Genomic DNA, 12,533 nt, shown 5'->3' with positions numbered 1-12,533 from the left:
CCAAACAGGTGAGTACACTGTGAGTATGATGCGTGGGCCATGAATGTATGTTTTGCTGTGTTTGTCAGCCACATTTAGAGGGGCCAAAGGCGTCCTGGCCAGAGTGCTGCATGTATGGTGGTTAATTTATGTGCATCAGGGGATGGGAGGGATCTGGTGGGCCATGAGTGTGACGGTCCGGACGGTTGACTAATTCCCTTTTCTGCTGTCTTTTCCATGCAGGTCAGCACCCACCAGAAAAAGGGTATTTGGCGTGCCATCGACAAGGTGGTGTGGACCCTGGGGATCTTTGACAGGCAGAGCACCCACTGCCGCAAACGGTGGGAGGACCTGTGCCGCTGGGCAAGGAAGACAGTGGAGGCCCAGCTGGGGCTGGCCTCCCAACGAGAAAGGGGTGCCCGTCGCACCCTGACCCCCCTGATGTTCCACATCCTGGCGGTGGCCTAACCAGAGTTGGATGGGCGCTTGAAGGCATCACAGCAGCCACAAGGGGGTGAGTACAGATTCTGAATCCTGATTTTGTGCACGTTAGGGGTTACCTGGGTGGGGGATGTTGGCTGTGGGTGCCCCTAGGCCAGGGTGAAGATGGCAGGGTAGGTTCCTTGTTGGGCAGGCTCTGAATCACTCCTACCCCAATGGTGTCAGTGGGTATCTACTACTGGGCAGAGTCATGTGGCAGTAGGCATTGTACCCCATGGGCTGGTGACTATCTTAGTAACTGGTAGTGCATGGCCTAGTGCACAGGGCTTCTCCCTGTGTGTTGTGTAAGCCAATGGTAGTGGTGTTGCTGGCATCGGCCAAGTGTATTCTCTGCCTCTCTCCCCCCCTCCCTTTTGTTTTGTCACCCTGTGCATTAGCATCATCTGGCGGAGGAGCAGAGGCACCGGCGACGGAGGGAACTGCATCCCACATGGGCCTGGAGGCCGAATCCACCGACAGTTAGGGCACCAGTGGGACGGAGGGCGAGGGGAGCACCACGACTGGGACAGGAGGGGAGACCACAGACAGCGGCGACTCCTCTGATAGAAGCTCCCTGGCAGTGGTGGACACCTCTGTGCCCAACCCAACAACAGGTACAGCCGCCACCCCCCCACCAGCTCCGCCCTCCCAGCAGCCCCTCAGCGTGTTTCCCGTGCCTGCTCACCCAGGAGGGTGGGCATCTCCTTTGCCCCAGGCACCTCTGGCCCTGCCCCAGTCAGCCTGCTGCCCTCAGTGAGGAGGCTATTGACCTCCTGAGATCCCTCATTGTTGGGCTATCCAGGGTGTCGAGAGGGATTTGCAACAAACAAATGCATACCTGGAGGGCATTCACTCTGGCATGGTGGCCCAACAGAGAGCATTTCAGGCTCTGGCCTCCTCCCTGATGACAGCCCTTGTCCCTGTCTCTAACCTATCTCCCCCCCAACTTCCTCTACCCAGTCCCAATCCCCTTAACTCCTTAACTCCAGCCTATCCCAAGCACACCTTGAGACCAGCATTCACCCAAATCAACACACAAAAGTGGATCAGACAAACACAAACACCACACTTCATCTCACAGGCACTCATACAAGCACCATCCCCATGCAGACACCAACATCCACTGCCTCCACTGTGTCCCCCTCCTCCTCTTCATCCACCTCCATCCCAGTAGCATCTCCACTCACACCTGCATGCACTACACCCTCATCCACTACCTCCATCACCAGCACGCCCATCACAACACACCCCTCACAGGCAGTCACCTCCCCCACATCCATGCACACATCCCCTGTGTCCTCTCCCAGTGTCTGTGACCCCCACCTCCCAAAGTACACAAACACAAGCACCTACCCAACCAACAGCCATCCACCTCACAACAACATCCAGCCCATGCATCTGCACCCATCGGAGGCTGCAGGTGAAGGCCTGGTGGCTACCAGCACAACCGCCAGCCCCGTCACCTGCACTGCGGCCAGCACCGGCACCTGCACCGCCGCAAGCACCACTACTGTCAGCAGCAGCAGCCCCAGTGGGCAGCTGTCCGAGGGTGCAGGAGAAGGGCTGGGGCCTCCCCCCCCACCACTGGCAGCACCGGCACCAGCACTGCAGCAAGCACCTCCACCTGCACCGCTGACAGTAGCAAATTACGCCTGCATTGAGGTGGTGTATGTTTTTGGATTTCATGTGTGGTTGCATGGAATTGTCCATGTAGTTCCCATGGGATGCACCCATCACACAAAGTAGTGCAAAACGATACTTTGCATTCATTTTGGTCTACTTTCCAGCGCAAATCAAGTTTTACACTGGAAAGTAAACCCCCAAAAATATGACACTGAACTAGTGCAAATTGAAAGTAAATTTGGCCTCTGTGTTTGGTTTTATGGTCGGATTATAATGCAGTGTTGGCTTCGCTGCTTGTGCTCAATCGATGATATCTAGGTATTCCATACAGAGTGTATGGTCAGGTGAACAGGAGCTGCAGAACCCTGGCTGCAATAAATGTACAACATATATCATTTGTAGGACATCTCAACATTACAAAGTTGGCAACAAGGATAGTGCATCCCGGAGAATCTCACCTGCCTTGTGAACTGGAATTGAGTAGGAGCCGAACCATAGTTAATGAACACTTGTCATCGTGCCTCCTCATCATGACTTCAGTTTCTGAAATGTGTCCGATAGGAAGCTAAGGTACTGGATATTATGTGGAAATACATTAATTTTGAGGCTTTTGTAGTTATTAGTGCGTATCTGATACCATAACTTGGCATGTGCTGCAATTTCAATGGTGTGGACATCGAACATGCAATAGGTACTAGAGGATTTTTTTTGTATCTCTGCTTATTCAATGTTTAACATCACAGCATTGTAGTGAACTTGCATGTGCTGTTAGATGCAAACGTCACATATGCTACATAACCTGCTACCAATATTTGTTGTGTCTGACACTGTGATTGCCGTATATTTGGAGGCATATACCCGTGACTCAATATCTGACCAGAAAACCTACTCAATGTTGGTAAACCATTTTTATTCCTCAAATGTATGTATTCATTATCCAAGCAGAGTGCATTGGATCTGGATTTTCTGTGTATTTTGTCATAACTGCTGAGTTTAATGGAAATATTCTGGTAAACTGTGCTGCCTATACTTTTGGATATGAGTATCAATTAGGCTCTAAATCCTACTCCACAAAATGAGAGGAGCAAAACAGTTTCGAAGTGAACTACAATTTAACTTTAACGAAGAAAAATTAAGATATTATTACAATGCTTTAGTCCTGGCGGTTTGAAAATATACCAAGGAATGTAAAGATGCAAGATGGTCAAGGAAAAGTATTTGATAATGCGTTGGAGGATCTTGATGTGTACTTCTCACCTTCTGTGTGTGTTGTAATTGAGTATTTTAATTTCTTCCAGAGGAAACAAGAAGACTGAGGAGATAGATGACTATGCAGGAGCACTTAAAATTTAGTGTTAACTTGTTTTGGTATTTTGCATGACTAACTTATTAGAGACCAGATTTGCATCCGTATTTATGAGAATAGCTTTGAAGGTAGTTTGAGTCCACGTAGAAGATTCATTGAAGAAAAACATGGCTACTGTTCAAATGGCTGAAATGGGGAGTAGATGTGCTAAAGTAGTTGTGGGTGAAAAATAACAGGAAGTGGACAAGAGTAAAATCCCAAAAAATAATAATGGTAAGAGAAGAGGGTCAGCGTAGATTGAGGAAACAAAAGAAAAACATATTTGAAGAACCTTCATGGTCTGAGCTACAGGTGTGGAAGTCAGAATCACCTTGCTTTTAGCAAGAGTTGCCCAGTTGTTAATCAAAAGTGTTCTGGATGTGGAGTGGTAGGTCATTTAGTGCACTTATTCAGGAGGAGAAGTGTATAAAGAAAAGTTTCAAAGATAATTGCAAGGTTAAATGTGTACAGGATGATGAGGCGAATTACTCAAAATGGAGTGTCGAGGAAGGAGATTTGTGTTGAATTTTAGCAAAGAAGCCATTGAAATGGTGTGTGCGAATGTGTTACAAAAAGTTTCTGAAATTAATTTTGGGAGCATCAAAATAAATACTGAGTCAGACTTGGGGTTGCCGTACACTATAGTCAGTAAAGTTGTCCGGAGAGACAAATTTGTCATTGAACTTGGAGAATATTTAGAAACTATGTAGTAAGATGCCTGGAGAGACAAATTTGTCAATTAATTTGATTTTATGTCCGGAGGTTCCAAATAGTCTCCAGGCAGTTTTACAGAAAAAACTAAGTGAACTATTCAGAGAATTGGAATTTTAGTGCAAAAATAGGAAAGCAATAAAAAAATGTTTTTATGTAGCTTTTAGTTGACAACCCTAATTGGTTGGAGGGATTTGGTGTCACTTGACATGGTATTAGACCCTAACAGCTGATCGGAACCCGGTCTGTGAGATGAGAAAGAAGCAAATACAAATCTGTAATGAGGTTCTTGAGTTTCTCGTGTTTTCAGGAAAAAAAGGTATGTTGGGTGGGTTTGTGCACTGCATTATTTTGAAGGAGGATGCAAAACCCTGTGTACACAAGGCAAGGAATATTCCTATTTCTTTGAGAGAAGATGGTAAGAATGAACCAGATAAGTTGATATGTCAATTTAAGAGAAGTTAATACAAATATGTTGGCCAGTAGATTTCCCCGGCCAACAATTAAATTAAAAAATGTTAATACTAAGGGGATTAAATGTGTCTACTGTAGATTTAACAGTGGTGTATCACCAGGAGCCCTTACTTGATAAGACTAAAAGATTAACAGCTCTTACAACACTGTTTGGGTGTTTTCAGTTTCACAGAAAGCCTTTTGGTTTGGCCTCGGTTGTAGCTGCTTGTTGAGGCTAATGCATATTTTATTAAAGGATTTACCTGAGGTTATGTTGTTCCAGGATGATAACCATGGTTATGGGCTAAAAAAGAAAATATAATCAAAGGTGATAAGTGTTAAGTCTTGCAGATGACTGGATTTACAGCAGAAATGAGGAAATGTCAAAAAATAAATCCAATGTGTTATCTTCCTAGGCCATGAGATATGTGAAAGCATTAAACCAAAAAAGGAGCTGGTACAGGATATTTTAACCGCTTCGTTGCCAGGCCTTCACCCCCTCAGGTGCCAGGCCTTTTTTTGGCTACTTGGGGCAGTTTGTGCTTAGGCCCTCATAACTTTGTCCACATAGGCTATCCACGCCAAATTTGCGTCTTTTTTTCCAACATCCCAGGAATTCTAGAGGTACCCAGAGTTTGTGGGCTCCCCTGTAGGAGACGAAGAAATTAGCCAAAATACAGCAATAAGTGTGTATTAAAAAAACAAACAGTAAAAAAGGGCTGCAGAAGAAGGCTTGTGTTTTTTTCCATGAAAATGGCATCAACAAAAGGTTTGCTGTGCTAAAATCACCACCTTCCCAGCTTTCAGGAACAGGCAGACTTGAATCAGAGAACCACATTTTTCAAGACAATTTTGGCATTTTACTGGGACATACCCAATTTTTACGATTTTTTTGTGCTTTTAGCCTCCTTCCAGTTAGTGACTGAAATGGGTGTGAAACCAATGCTGGATCCCGGAAAGCTAAACATTTCTAAAAAGACACCATTCTAAATACAGCAAGGGGTCATTTGTGTAGATCCTACAAGGTTTTTCTACAGAAAATAAGAACTGAAATAAAAAATATTGAAATTGAGGTGAGAAAACTGCCATTTGTCTCCACGTTTTACTCTGTAACGTTGTCCTGCGATGTCAGATTTTTTTAAAGCAATATACTGTTACATGTGCTGGACTCTTCTGGTTGCGGGATATATATGGCTTGTAGGTTCAGCAAGAACCCTAGGTACCCAAACCCAATCAAGGAGTTGCACCTTGCAATGGGTTTTCATTGTATACTGGGTATACAGCAATTCATTTGGTGAAATATAAAGAGTGAAAAATAGGTATCAAGGAAATCTTTATATTTCCTAAATGGGCACAATATAAGGTGTTGAGAAGTAGTGGTTATTTACACATCTCAGCATTCCTGGGTCCACATGCTAGCATGTGAATTACAGTGCATTTCTCAAATAGTTGTCTTTTTTACACACTGTCTTACATTTAGAAGGCAAAAATGTAGAGAAAGACAAGGGGCAATAACACTTGTTCTTCTATTCTGTGTTTCCCCCAAGTCTCCCGATAAAAATGGTACCTCACTTGCATGGGTAGGCCTAATGCCCGCAATAGGAAACGCAACATGGACACACCACATTTTAACATTGAAATCTGACCAGTTTTTGGGGAAAGTGCCTAGCTGTGGATTTTTGTCTCTAGCTCAGCCGGCACCTTTGAAAACCTACCAAACCTGTGCATTTTTTTTTTTTTAAACTAGACACCTAGAGGAACCCAAGATAGGGTGACTTGTGGCACTCTCACTGGGTTCTGTTACCCAGAATCCTTTGCAAACCCCAACACTTTTTCCTCACTTTTTGGTGATAGAAAGTTCTGGAATCTGAGAGGAGCCACAAATTTCCTTCTATCCAGCATTCCTCCAGGTCTCCCGATAAAAAAAAAATGGTACCTCACTTGTATAGGTAGGCCTAGTGCATGCTACAGGAAGTGCCCCAAAACACCATATGGACACATCAAAATTATCAAATACAAAACTACCTGTTTTTGCGGGGGCACCTGCGTTTTTGGTCCTGGGCTCAGCAGCCATATAGTGAAATCTACCAAACCCAAACATTTCTGAAAACTAGACACCCAAGGGATTCCACGGAGGTGTGACTTGCATGGATCCCCCAGTGTTTTCTTACCCAGAATCCTCAGGAAACCTCACATTTTATTTTCTCACATTTCTGTGTGGGATCACTGCACCGGGACAAATTTCCTACCACCCAACGTTCCCCTCAGTCTCTTGGGGAAAAAAGATACCTCACTTATGTAGGTGGGCCCAAGTGCCTGTGAAAGTGCTAAAAACATGTTGAAAATGAGGGGGAACCAAAACTGGTCCAAAAGGGCAGTTTGCAAAAAAAAAAAAAAAAACGTTTTTAGGCTGACAAGTGGGGGAAGAATTTTTATTGGTATAAATGCGACAATGCTGGGTGGTAGTAAATTTGTGGACTCTTGCAGATTCTGGAGGGTTTCATCACAAAAATGTGTGATTTCAAGCAAAGTTGGCGTTTTGCAGGGCATTGTGGGTAAGAAAATGGTGCAGGGTGCATGTGAAGCACACCACCCTGGACTCACCCAGAGGGCAGCATCCCAAAGTCCAAAAAGTCCAGCCCTCACCATTCCAGGGTTGATGTTCAGAGTTAGACAAGCTCTCATTGCCCAAATGTAAAACCAAAACCCAAAATAATCAAATGTCTTTTTGCTTGACGTAGAATAAGTTGATTTAGTGTGCGGGAGGAGAGCTAAAAGACTGTTACCCCCTTCAGTTGGGGTGGGGTGCATATCCATGCCCATACTGGTTGGAAGCTACCAGCTCACTATTTTTTTTATTCCCTGGCATCTCGTAGGCTTTCTGCCCCCCCCCCCCGCCCTCACTACCCCCAGAGTGGATGGGGGGTGATTGCCCCATCTGCCCACCGGTGGGCAGAATAACTTTGACCCCATTTTTTTTTTTGGGGGGGGGGGGGGGGGGAATCTTCACTGGTCTCTGGTGGGCTTTCTGCCCCAATTGGGGGCAGATGGGCCTTAAAAAAATAGGCCGACAGTAATATGCCCCTATGGGGAGCAACCCTTGCCCAAGGGGCTGCCCCCCAAACAAAACACACAAACACATATACCAATCCCTGGTGCCTAGGCAGAAATGGCCTAAAAAAAAATTGTCCCACCCCCCCGGGGGAGCAACCCTTGCATAAGGGGTTGCTCCCAATCTGTGGAAAAAAATAAATCCCTGGTGCCTAATTAAAATAGGCCGATCTGCCCCCAGGGCGGGCAGAAATGGCCAACAGTAATGTGCCCCCATGCAGAGCAATCCTTGCCCAAGGGGCTGCCCTCCCCAACAAAACACACACACACACATACCAATCCCTGGTGCCTAAGTGGTTTATACCCTCCCTGGGGGCAGATCGGTCTAAAGGAAATGGGCCGATCTGCCCCCAAGGGGGGCAGAAATGGTCTAAAATAAAACCTTGTCTAAAGGGTCACTCTCCATCTATAAAAAAATTAAAATCTCTGGTGTCTAGTGTTTTTTGGCCCCCCTTCCTCCTTGGGGGGGGGGGGGGGGCGGGGCAGAGGGGGGGGGGGGGGGGCAGATTGCCTAATAAAAATAGGCTTAAAAATAATTTGCCCCAGGGTCGCTCACCACATGCCAAAAATGGAAAAGAAAATCCCTGGCATCTAGTTGCTTCTGCCCCCACTAGGGGCAGATCGGCCTAATTAAAATAGACCGATCTGCCCCCGGGGTGGGGGCAGAAAAGGCCTAATAGTAAATTGCTCCTCTGAGGAGCGGCCCTTGCCGCTCTCCTTATGTATAAATAAAAAAACTAAATCGTTGATGTCTAGTGGGCATTTCTGCAGCCCGATCCCTTCATGATCGGGCTGCAGCAAAGGCATGAAAGGTAAGGCCTTTCATTTTTTTTTTTCTTGCCTCTGCCTGCCCCCACCTCCCATTCGGAAGAGAAATGCTTTGTATTTCTCAGCTTCCAGCTTGATGGAAGGTGACCTTTGATGAGGTTGACATCATCAGACGTCACTGGGGGGTGCAGGTGGGGGTCGGGTGGAAGGGGAAGTGATACCGCTTCCATCCCTGACGGGGGGTGTGGGTGGGATTCCCGGGGGGAGTGCTAGCACTCCACACGTTTGCTGGGTGCAGGACGTGCTGGTCTCGTCCTCAGCACACGGCAACCGGAGATGAGACCAGCTCATACTGGGCACCTGAGGGGTTATTGCGCCTCCTCCTGAATGCAAGGATGATGTTCGTGCAGTTCTTGGGTTGACCGAATTGCTAAATTTATCAGGAATTTTGCAAAAAAAAACTATTAATTGACCCCGCTACTATAAAACAAAACTCCATCTGTATGGAGTAAAATGTGTCAAGAGAACACTTGTGATGCACATCCCTTACAGGGTTTTGAATCAAGTCTGGTAACTACTGCTACTACTGACACAAGTAATAAAGGCATAGGGGTAGTATGTATAAAGAGGGGTCACTAGATAGCAGCTGCTATCACTTGGTCATGCAACAGCGGGAGATTTCAAGAGCCCTCTCGCACAGCATTCAGTGTGGAGTGGAGTGTTGCTGCATCAATGACCATCGGTGCAGGAGTGCTATTAGCAGGTATGGCTACAGACTACCTAGAAGGATTGCTATACTTTCATACATTCTACTGCCTGGAAGCAGCAGCTCCGAGAGACTCTGCAGTGGCACAGGCAATCCTTTGAAATCTCTTTCAGTACAGTGAGATGCATTTGTTCTTTCCCACCAATCAATGTCTTGCCATTTACGACTGTGATATACTGCTTTCCATTCTGGTTCAAGCATGTGACTGAAAGGTCCATGGCTGAAGAAGAAACATGTTACTTCATCTGTAAGTACAGCCTTCTAGCACTGATACCACAGAAATGTATATGTTGTTCACCCTCTTCCTCGGTGGAGGCTCACCTGCCCAATATGACGCTTTCACATTTGTGAACTTATTCTAATAAGGTGATTGTTCTACTAAAGTGATCATGTATACAGGCTTTCAGATTGTTAAACTTTTCACCAGTAGTTTAAAGGTGCCACTGGCCTCCCAGCTCAACAGCAGTGAATAATTAAAGCTTATACATTTATAAAATATATGGATTCTAAAGAACTGTAGTTACAAGCACATTTTTATTAACAAATGGCATAAAGAAATACATAATAAATAAAACATAAATTGCAAAGAATCAACCTTAATGTTAATTAACATGATTAGACGGTTTAATTTCACTACTGTTTCATTCACCCTGTTTGCATCAGGGAACACATCCCAGTTAAATCACCCTCAATTGTGTATATGGGCTTGTTCTATTTCTTCCACAGATGTATAAGGTATGCCTCCTGTACAAGGCTAGCAATGACATCGAGCTATAAAACAATTCTAGTCTTTAACATAAACTTTTCTTTCCCCCAACAGCGGGACTCTTTCCACACCTCAACATTTTCTGATTGCTGTAAATAATAGGTGTTAGACTAAGAAGTTTGGAATATTTTACTTAGCTTTGCTGAAATTTGAACTTGTGACCTGAACATCGCAGCAGATGAACTGATATCACACAGACATATTTGCAGGCTGAGGCTCAGTTAATTTTTAATTTTCCCAAAAAAAAAACCTCAAAAAGAAATTAAGCGAGAAGGCTCACTCCCCAGCCCTATTAATCAGTCTAGGTGACAGCTCATCATTTACACCGCCTTCCCATTTGCTCTGGAGTTCCAGGAATGCCATCCATTCATTTGCACTCTGTGTGCCTCCCCTCAAATAAGCAAGTTGCTAATTCCTCACCTCTATAATATTTCCCCAGACACCATACTGGATCAGGAATGTCTTCACAGCAATACTCCTATGTGCAAGCTCAGTGGTTCTATGCAGCTCCTTGCTGGCTCTGTACTGAAAGTGGAACCACTTATAAGTGTCATCCTGTGCATTGACGAGGGTTTCTTGCTTGCCTCTTTCTGCACATTTCGGCACAGAGTGTACATCAATTGTTAGCACCAGTGTGCAGTTTTCTAATTTAAAACATTTGAGATGATAAGAGGAGACTGGTCCAGAGAACTGGGAGGGTAGTATGGGCTGGAGCGTTACTGAAGGTAAGAAACAAATTCTGATGGAAACTTCTAACCACTGATTCCTCATCTTCACAACTGATATCAAAGCAGTTCCTCCAAAAGATGGAGGGTCTGTGGAATGGTGTCAGACCAAGAAGAGTTGCAGGATCAAGTGAGTGGAATGGCTATCCCTCTGGACCTGATAATAGAGGCTGTACTGCTTTGGGAACGTGTGCACCAGCGTCCTTGTTGCAGCTTGACAGATGACAAGGGCAGGCACTCCTCAGGTCTCCCCCCAATGGTAGCAGGATTAGCCCTGGTAGAATAGGCTCTAAGTCCTTCTGGTGCCTGCTTTTGGCCAGTGCACAGAAGATATTCATACAGAGGACAATCCACCTTGTGAGAGTTCTCTTCTTCACAGTTGTCCCTTTCTTTGCAGTGGACAACCCCTCAAAAAAAAAAAAAAGCTGATCATCCACCCAGTTGTCCTTCGTATGTTCAATGTCAAATGTTAAAGCTCTTTTGCTCATCCAGCTGAAGGGGTCTCCCCTCTTTCTACGGGGAGGAGGATCCAAGAAAGATGGAAGAGTGATGGATTACCCAATTTAAACAGGGGTCATGACTTTGGCAAGAAGGTTGCCCGAATCCTCAGCACCACTTTGTCTGTTGTGCAGAGAGGTTGCACCAACAGTGAATGACATTCACTCACCTGAAGAGCTGAAGTGATCACAATAAGGAAGACAGTCTTTAAAGTCAGAAGACTGAACAAGCAGCTGTGCAGTCATTCAGTGGACATACCCAAGAGCAACGTCAAGACCAAGTTAAGTTCTCCCTGTGGCATCACAAATGGTTTAGGAGAGAACATGCTTCAGACTTTTAATAAACTGCATCACAGTAGGCAGCAGGTGATTAAAACAAGGACAGTTGGTCAGGTAAGCACAAGATGCCAATAAACTACCTATATATGATAGACTTCTGGTTGCAGATTCCTTACCTTAGAATTTTCCCCAGGGATCAGGCTGGAGCCAGAGATTTTTCTTTCAGCAATACTCCTGCGTGCCATTAGGTGGCATGGGTCGACTCCGCAGGCGTAGTTGGCGTCATGGTTGCCGTGATGATGTCGCAGTCTTATATAGGTGCCACCCCAGTGTGCTGATGTCAGTTCTTCTCGTTCCGCGCCAGCCTACGTGCAGATCCGGAGAAGGGCTACCCTAGTCATTTTTTGACTAACTGCAACACTTTTATCAAATACTTTTTGATGACTTTTGGATGCTTTGAGGGATGTTCCATAAGGCAGAATTCAAGCCCGGCTACACCTGACACTGAATGATGTCGGTGACAGATCCGCACCCCGTGTGCTTCTGGTGCTGGAGCGTGACCATGACCTGAAGTCGTGCTCCAAGTGTCGAGCCATGACCCTGAAGGCTTTGAGGGAGTGGTCTCTAAAGCTCATGGCAGTTAGACACTCAACTCCGCATCATACCCAGCCCCGTTCGAGAGGAAGGTCAGGAGACCGATTGCAGAGTCATCACCACTCTGTCATCCAAGTCATCTCGACACTGATCACAAGAATAAGAAGTAGAAGAAGGCCAAATGTTTTTCAACTTCACCCCGTCGCTCAGATGATGTGACGCAGAAAGAGCATCAACGTTCTAGCCCTCCGTCTTCTGAGCCTCCATCTGGGTACACTCTGCGCACCCCCTGACTTCCCAGAGGCAGTGCCACCGCTGCCCAACTTGGAGTTTTATAAGGCCAGGCGCCTCATATTTGGGCAGACCAACCCCAACTTGGAGCTCTCGGGCCCAGGGGAGTCAGTGAGGGCCCCCTTGTGCTCCAAGTCATCGGCTT

This window comes from Pleurodeles waltl, chromosome 2_1, assembly GCF_031143425.1.
Source record: "Pleurodeles waltl isolate 20211129_DDA chromosome 2_1, aPleWal1.hap1.20221129, whole genome shotgun sequence".
Lineage (NCBI taxonomy): Eukaryota > Metazoa > Chordata > Amphibia > Caudata > Salamandridae > Pleurodeles > Pleurodeles waltl.
The sequence above is the reverse complement of the archived record's forward strand: the minus strand, read 5'-3'. Positions refer to the sequence as shown.